An 8,896-nucleotide genomic window follows, 5' to 3' on the forward strand; every position below is an offset into this window, starting at 1 on the left:
CATGAAAACAGGGTCCAAAATCATTGTTTTTCGTTCAGCACTGGAAGGATAGGCGCGATCTACAATAGGCAAGGGTTTTTAAGTCTGCAAGTACGTTTCAAGCTGAGTTCCATGAACATTGTCCAAAATCATGTTTTAGGCCAAATCCCCAATGCGACCAGTTCGGCATATGACAGGAGACACTGTTTGAGTGAAACAAACGTGAAACATTTCTTTTAGCCATTTCGCATGAAAACAGGGTCCAAAATCATTGTTTTTCGTTCAGCACTGGAAGGACAGGCGCGATCTACAATAGGCAAGGGTTTTTAAGTCTGCAAGTACGTTTCAAGCTGAGTTCCATGAACATTGTCCAAAATCATGTTTTAGGCCAAATCCCCAATGCGACCAGTTCAGCATATGACAGGAGACACTGTTTGAGTGAAACAAACATGAAATATTTATTTTAGCCATTTAGCATGAAAACACGGTCCAAAATCATTGTTTTTCGTTCAGCACTGGAAGGACAGGCGCGATCTACAATAGGCAAGGGTTTTTAAGTCTGCAAGTACGTTTCAAGCTGAGTTCCATGAACATTGTCCAAAATCATGTTTTAGGCCAAATCCCCAATGCGACCAGTTCGGCATATGACAGGAGACACTGTTTGAGTGAAATAAACGTGAAACATTTCTTTTAGCCATTTCGCATGAAAACAGGGTCCATAATCATTGTTTTTCGTTCAGCACTGGAAAGACAGGCGCGATCTACAATAGGCAAGGGTTTTTAAGTCTGCAAGTACGTTTCAAGCTGAGTTCCATGAACATTGTCCAAAATCATGTTTTAGGCCAAATCCCCAATGCGACCAGTTCAGCATATGACAGGAGACACTGTTTGAGTGAAACAAACGTGAAATATTTATTTTAGCCATTTCGCATGAAAACAGGGTCCAAAATCATTGTTTTTCGTTCAGCACTGGAAGGACAGGCGCGATCTACAATAGGCAAGGGTTTTTAAGTCTGCAAGTACGTTTCAAGCTGAGTTCCATGAACATTGTCCAAAATCATGTTTTATGCCAAATCCTCAATGCGACCAGTTCGGCATATGACAGGAGACACTGTTTGAGTGAAACAAACGTGAAACATTTCTTTTAGCCATTTCGCATGAAAACAGGGTCCATAATCATTGTTTTTCGTTCAGCACTGGAAAGACAGGCGCGATCTACAATAGGCAAGGGTTTTTAAGTCTGCAAGTACGTTTCAAGCTGAGTTCCATGAACATTGTCCAAAATCATGTTTTAGGCCAAATCCCCAATGCGACCAGTTCAGCATATGACAGGAGACACTGTTTGAGTGAAACAAACGTGAAATATTTATTTTAGCCATTTCGCATGAAAACAGGGTCCAAAATCATTGTTTTTCGTTCAGCACTGGAAGGACAGGCGCGATCTACAATAGGCAAGGGTTTTTAAGTCTGCAAGTACGTTTCAAGCTGAGTTCCATGAACATTGTCCAAAATCATGTTTTAGGCCAAATCCCCAATGCGACCAGTTCAGCATATGACAGGAGACACTGTTTGAGTGAAACAAACATGAAATATTTATTTTAGCCATTTAGCATGAAAACAGGGTCCAAAATCATTGTTTTTCGTTCAGCACTGGAAGGACAGGCGCGATCTACAATAGGCAAGGGTTTTTAAGTCTGCAAGTACGTTTCAAGCTGAGTTCCATGAACATTGTCCAAAATCATGTTTTAGGCCAAATCCCCAATGCGACCAGTTCGGCATATGACAGGAGACACTGTTTGAGTGAAACAAACGTGAAACATTTCTTTTAGCCATTTCGCATGAAAACAGGGTCCATAATCATTGTTTTTCGTTCAGCACTGGAAAGACAGGCGCGATCTACAATAGGCAAGGGTTTTTAAGTCTGCAAGTACGTTTCAAGCTGAGTTCCATGAACATTGTCCAAAATCATGTTTTAGGCCAAATCCCCAATGCGACCAGTTCAGCATATGACAGGAGACACTGTTTGAGTGAAACAAACGTGAAATATTTATTTTAGCCATTTCGCATGAAAACAGGGTCCAAAATCATTGTTTTTCGTTCAGCACTGGAAGGACAGGCGCGATCTACAATAGGCAAGGGTTTTTAAGTCTGCAAGTACGTTTCAAGCTGAGTTCCATGAACATTGTCCAAAATCATGTTTTAGGCCAAATCCCCAATGCGACCAGTTCAGCATATGACAGGAGACACTGTTTGAGTGAAACAAACATGAAATATTTATTTTAGCCATTTAGCATGAAAACAGGGTCCAAAATCATTGTTTTTCGTTCAGCACTGGAAGGATAGGCGCGATCTACAATAGGCAAGGGTTTTTAAGTCTGCAAGTACGTTTCAAGCTGAGTTCCATGAACATTGTCCAAAATCATGTTTTAGGCCAAATCCCCAATGCGACCAGTTCGGCATATGACAGGAGACACTGTTTGAGTGAAACAAACGTGAAACATTTCTTTTAGCCATTTCGCATGAAAACAGGGTCCAAAATCATTGTTTTTCGTTCAGCACTGGAAGGACAGGCGCGATCTTCAATAGGCAAGGGTTTTTAAGTCTGCAAGTACGTTTCAAGCTGAGTTCCATGAACATTGTCCAAAATCATGTTTTATGCCAAATCCTCAATGCGACCAGTTCGGCATATGACAGGAGACACTGTTTGAGTGAAACAAACGTGAAACATTTCTTTTAGCCATTTCGCATGAAAACAGGGTCCATAATCATTGTTTTTCGTTCAGCACTGGAAAGACAGGCGCGATCTACAATAGGCAAGGGTTTTTAAGTCTGCAAGTACGTTTCAAGCTGAGTTCCATGAAGATTGTCCAAAATCATGTTTTAGGCCAAATCCACAATGCGACCAGTTCAGCATATGACAGGAGACACTGTTTGAGTGAAACAAACGTGAAATATATATTTGAGCCATTTCGCATGAAAACAGGGTCCAAAATCATTGTTTTTCGTTCAGCACTGGAAGGACAGGCGCGATCTACAATAGGCAAGGGTTTTTAAGTCTGCAAGTACGTTTCAAGCTGAGTTCCATGAACATTGTCCAAAATCATGTTTTATGCCAAATCCCCAATGCGACCAGTTTGGCATATGACAGGAGACACTGTTTGAGTGAAACAAACGTGAAACATTTCTTTTAGCCATTTCGCATGAAAACAGGGTCCATAATCATTGTTTTTCGTTCAGCACTGGAAAGACAGGCGCGATCTACAATAGGCAAGGGTTTTTAAGTCTGCAAGTACGTTTCAAGCTGAGTTCCATGAAGATTGTCCAAAATCATGTTTTAGGCCAAATCCCCAATGCGACCAGTTCAGCATATGACAGGAGACACTGTTTGAGTGAAACAAACGTGAAATATTTATTTTAGCCATTTCGCATGAAAACAGGGTCCAAAATCATTGTTTTTCGTTCAGCACTGGAAGGACAGGCGCGATCTACAATAGGCAAGGGTTTTTAAGTCTGCAAGTACTTTTCAAGCTGAGTTCCATGAACATTGTCCAAAATCATGTTTTAGGCCAAATCCCCAATGCGACCAGTTCAGCATATGACAGGAGACACTGTTTGAGTGAAACAAACGTGAAATATTTCTTTTAGCCATTTCGCATGAAAACAGGGTCCAAAATCATTGTTTTTCGTTCAGCACTGGAAGGACAGGCGCGATCTACAATAGGCAAGGGTTTTTAAGTCTGCAAGTACGTTTCAAGCTGAGTTCCATGAACATTGTCCAAAATCATGTTTTAGGCCAAATCCCCAATGCGACCAGTTCAGCATATGACAGGAGACACTGTTTGAGTGAAACAAACATGAAATATTTATTTTAGCCATTTAGCATGAAAACAGGGTCCAAAATCATTGTTTTTCGTTCAGCACTGGAAGGACAGGCGCGATCTACAATAGGCAAGGGTTTTTAAGTCTGCAAGTACGTTTCAAGCTGAGTTCCATGAACATTGTCCAAAATCATGTTTTAGGCCAAATCCCCAATGCGACCAGTTCGGCATATGACAGGAGACACTGTTTGAGTGAAATAAACGTGAAACATTTCTTTTAGCCATTTCGCATGAAAACAGGGTCCATAATCATTGTTTTTCGTTCAGCACTGGAAAGACAGGCGCGATCTACAATAGGCAAGGGTTTTTAAGTCTGCAAGTACGTTTCAAGCTGAGTTCCATGAACATTGTCCAAAATCATGTTTTAGGCCAAATCCCCAATGCGACCAGTTCAGCATATGACAGGAGACACTGTTTGAGTGAAACAAACGTGAAATATTTATTTTAGCCATTTCGCATGAAAACAGGGTCCAAAATCATTGTTTTTCGTTCAGCACTGGAAGGACAGGCGCGATCTACAATAGGCAAGGGTTTTTAAGTCTGCAAGTACGTTTCAAGCTGAGTTCCATGAACATTGTCCAAAATCATGTTTTATGCCAAATCCTCAATGCGACCAGTTCGGCATATGACAGGAGACACTGTTTGAGTGAAACAAACGTGAAACATTTCTTTTAGCCATTTCGCATGAAAACAGGGTCCATAATCATTGTTTTTCGTTCAGCACTGGAAAGACAGGCGCGATCTACAATAGGCAAGGGTTTTTAAGTCTGCAAGTACGTTTCAAGCTGAGTTCCATGAACATTGTCCAAAATCATGTTTTAGGCCAAATCCCCAATGCGACCAGTTCAGCATATGACAGGAGACACTGTTTGAGTGAAACAAACGTGAAATATTTATTTTAGCCATTTCGCATGAAAACAGGGTCCAAAATCATTGTTTTTCGTTCAGCACTGGAAGGACAGGCGCGATCTACAATAGGCAAGGGTTTTTAAGTCTGCAAGTACGTTTCAAGCTGAGTTCCATGAACATTGTCCAAAATCATGTTTTAGGCCAAATCCCCAATGCGACCAGTTCAGCATATGACAGGAGACACTGTTTGAGTGAAACAAACATGAAATATTTATTTTAGCCATTTAGCATGAAAACAGGGTCCAAAATCATTGTTTTTCGTTCAGCACTGGAAGGACAGGCGCGATCTACAATAGGCAAGGGTTTTTAAGTCTGCAAGTACGTTTCAAGCTGAGTTCCATGAACATTGTCCAAAATCATGTTTTAGGCCAAATCCCCAATGCGACCAGTTCGGCATATGACAGGAGACACTGTTTGAGTGAAACAAACGTGAAACATTTCTTTTAGCCATTTCGCATGAAAACAGGGTCCAAAATCATTGTTTTTCGTTCAGCACTGGAAGGACAGGCGCGATCTTCAATAGGCAAGGGTTTTTAAGTCTGCAAGTACGTTTCAAGCTGAGTTCCATGAACATTGTCCAAAATCATGTTTTATGCCAAATCCTCAATGCGACCAGTTCGGCATATGACAGGAGACACTGTTTGAGTGAAACAAACGTGAAACATTTCTTTTAGCCATTTCGCATGAAAACAGGGTCCATAATCATTGTTTTTCGTTCAGCACTGGAAAGACAGGCGCGATCTACAATAGGCAAGGGTTTTTAAGTCTGCAAGTACGTTTCAAGCTGAGTTCCATGAAGATTGTCCAAAATCATGTTTTAGGCCAAATCCACAATGCGACCAGTTCAGCATATGACAGGAGACACTGTTTGAGTGAAACAAACGTGAAATATATATTTGAGCCATTTCGCATGAAAACAGGGTCCAAAATCATTGTTTTTCGTTCAGCACTGGAAGGACAGGCGCGATCTACAATAGGCAAGGGTTTTTAAGTCTGCAAGTACGTTTCAAGCTGAGTTCCATGAACATTGTCCAAAATCATGTTTTATGCCAAATCCCCAATGCGACCAGTTTGGCATATGACAGGAGACACTGTTTGAGTGAAACAAACGTGAAACATTTCTTTTAGCCATTTCGCATGAAAACAGGGTCCATAATCATTGTTTTTCGTTCAGCACTGGAAAGACAGGCGCGATCTACAATAGGCAAGGGTTTTTAAGTCTGCAAGTACGTTTCAAGCTGAGTTCCATGAAGATTGTCCAAAATCATGTTTTAGGCCAAATCCCCAATGCGACCAGTTCAGCATATGACAGGAGACACTGTTTGAGTGAAACAAACGTGAAATATTTATTTGAGCCATTTCGCATGAAAACAGGGTCCAAAATCATTGTTTTTCGTTCAGCACTGGAAGGACAGGCGCGATCTACAATAGGCAAGGGTTTTTAAGTCTGCAAGTACTTTTCAAGCTGAGTTCCATGAACATTGTCCAAAATCATGTTTTAGGCCAAATCCCCAATGCGACCAGTTCAGCATATGACAGGAGACACTGTTTGAGTGAAACAAACGTGAAATATTTCTTTTAGCCATTTCGCATGAAAACAGGGTCCAAAATCATTGTTTTTCGTTCAGCACTGGAAGGACAGGCGCGATCTACAATAGGCAAGGGTTTTTAAGTCTGCAAGTACGTTTCAAGCTGAGTTCCATGAACATTGTCCAAAATCATGTTTTAGGCCAAATCCCCAATGCGACCAGTTCAGCATATGACAGGAGACACTGTTTGAGTGAAACAAACATGAAATATTTATTTTAGCCATTTAGCATGAAAACAGGGTCCAAAATCATTGTTTTTCGTTCAGCACTGGAAGGACAGGCGCGATCTACAATAGGCAAGGGTTTTTAAGTCTGCAAGTACGTTTCAAGCTGAGTTCCATGAACATTGTCCAAAATCATGTTTTAGGCCAAATCACCAATGCGACCAGTTCGGCATATGACAGGAGACACTGTTTGAGTGAAATAAACGTGAAACATTTCTTTTAGCCATTTCGCATGAAAACAGGGTCCATAATCATTGTTTTTCTTTCAGCACTGGAAAGACAGGCGCGATCTACAATAGGCAAGGGTTTTTAAGTCTGCAAGTACGTTTCAAGCTGAGTTCCATGAACATTGTCCAAAATCATGTTTTAGGCCAAATCCCCAATGCGACCAGTTCAGCATATGACAGGAGACACTGTTTGAGTGAAACAAACGTGAAATATTTATTTTAGCCATTTCGCATGAAAACAGGGTCCAAAATCATTGTTTTTCGTTCAGCACTGGAAGGACAGGCGCGATCTACAATAGGCAAGGGTTTTTAAGTCTGCAAGTACGTTTCAAGCTGAGTTCCATGAACATTGTCCAAAATCATGTTTTATGCCAAATCCTCAATGCGACCAGTTCGGCATATGACAGGAGACACTGTTTGAGTGAAACAAACGTGAAACATTTCTTTTAGCCATTTCGCATGAAAACAGGGTCCATAATCATTGTTTTTCGTTCAGCACTGGAAAGACAGGCGCGATCTACAATAGGCAAGGGTTTTTAAGTCTGCAAGTACGTTTCAAGCTGAGTTCCATGAAGATTGTCCAAAATCATGTTTTAGGCCAAATCCACAATGCGACCAGTTCAGCATATGACAGGAGACACTGTTTGAGTGAAACAAACGTGAAATATTTATTTGAGCCATTTCGCATGAAAACAGGGTCCAAAATCATTGTTTTTCGTTCAGCACTGGAAGGACAGGCGCGATCTACAATAGGCAAGGGTTTTTAAGTCTGCAAGTACGTTTCAAGCTGAGTTCCATGAACATTGTCCAAAATCATGTTTTATGCCAAATCCCCAATGCGACCAGTTTGGCATATGACAGGAGACACTGTTTGAGTGAAACAAACGTGAAACATTTCTTTTAGCCATTTCGCATGAAAACAGGGTCCATAATCATTGTTTTTCGTTCAGCACTGGAAAGACAGGCGCGATCTACAATAGGCAAGGGTTTTTAAGTCTGCAAGTACGTTTCAAGCTGAGTTCCATGAAGATTGTCCAAAATCATGTTTTAGGCCAAATCCCCAATGCGACCAGTTCAGCATATGACAGGAGACACTGTTTGAGTGAAACGAACGTGAAATATTTATTTGAGCCATTTCGCATGAAAACAGGGTCCAAAATCATTGTTTTTCGTTCAGCACTGGAAGGACAGGCGCGATCTACAATAGGCAAGGGCTTTTAAGTCTGCAAGTACTTTTCAAGCTGAGTTCCATGAACATTGTCCAAAATCATGTTTTAGGCCAAATCCACAATGCGACCAGTTCAGCATATGACAGGAGACAATGTTTGAGTGAAACAAACGTGAAATATTTATTTTAGCCATTTCGCATGAAAACAGGGTCCAAAATCATTGTTTTTCGTTCAGCACTGGAAGGACAGGCGCGATCTACAATAGGCAAGGGTTTTTAAATCTGCAAGTACGTTTCAAGCTGAGTTCCATGAACATGGTCCAAAATCATGTTTTAGGCCAAATCCCCAATGCGACCAGTTCAGCATATGACAGGAGACACTGTTTGAGTGAAACAGTTATTTTAGCCATTTCGCATGAAAACAGGGTCCAAAATCATTTTTTTTCGTTCAGCACTGGAAGGACAGGCGCGATCTACAATAGGCAAGGGTTTTTAAGTCTGCAAGTACGTTTCAAGCTGAGTTCCATAAACATTGTCCAAAATCATGTTTTAGGCCAAATCCCCAATGCGACCAGTTCGGCATATGACAGGAGACACTGTTTGAGTGAAACAAACGTGAAACATTTCTTTTAGCCATTTCGCATGAAAACAGGGTCCAAAATCATTGTTTTTCGTTCAGCACTGGAAAGACAGGCGCGATCTACAATAGGCAAGGGTTTTTAAGTCTGCAAGTACGTTTCAAGCTGAGTTCCATGAAGATTGTCCAAAATCATGTTTTAGGCCAAATCCACAATGCGACCAGTTCAGCATATGACAGGAGACACTGTTTGAGTGAAACAAACGTGAAATATTTATTTTAGCCATTTCGCATGAAAACAGGGTCCAAAATCATTGTTTTTCGTTCAGCACTGGAAGGACAGGC

The sequence above is a fragment of the Coregonus lavaretus genome (assembly GCF_964263955.1).
Source record: "Coregonus lavaretus genome assembly, chromosome: 6".
Taxonomy (NCBI): domain Eukaryota; kingdom Metazoa; phylum Chordata; class Actinopteri; order Salmoniformes; family Salmonidae; genus Coregonus; species Coregonus lavaretus.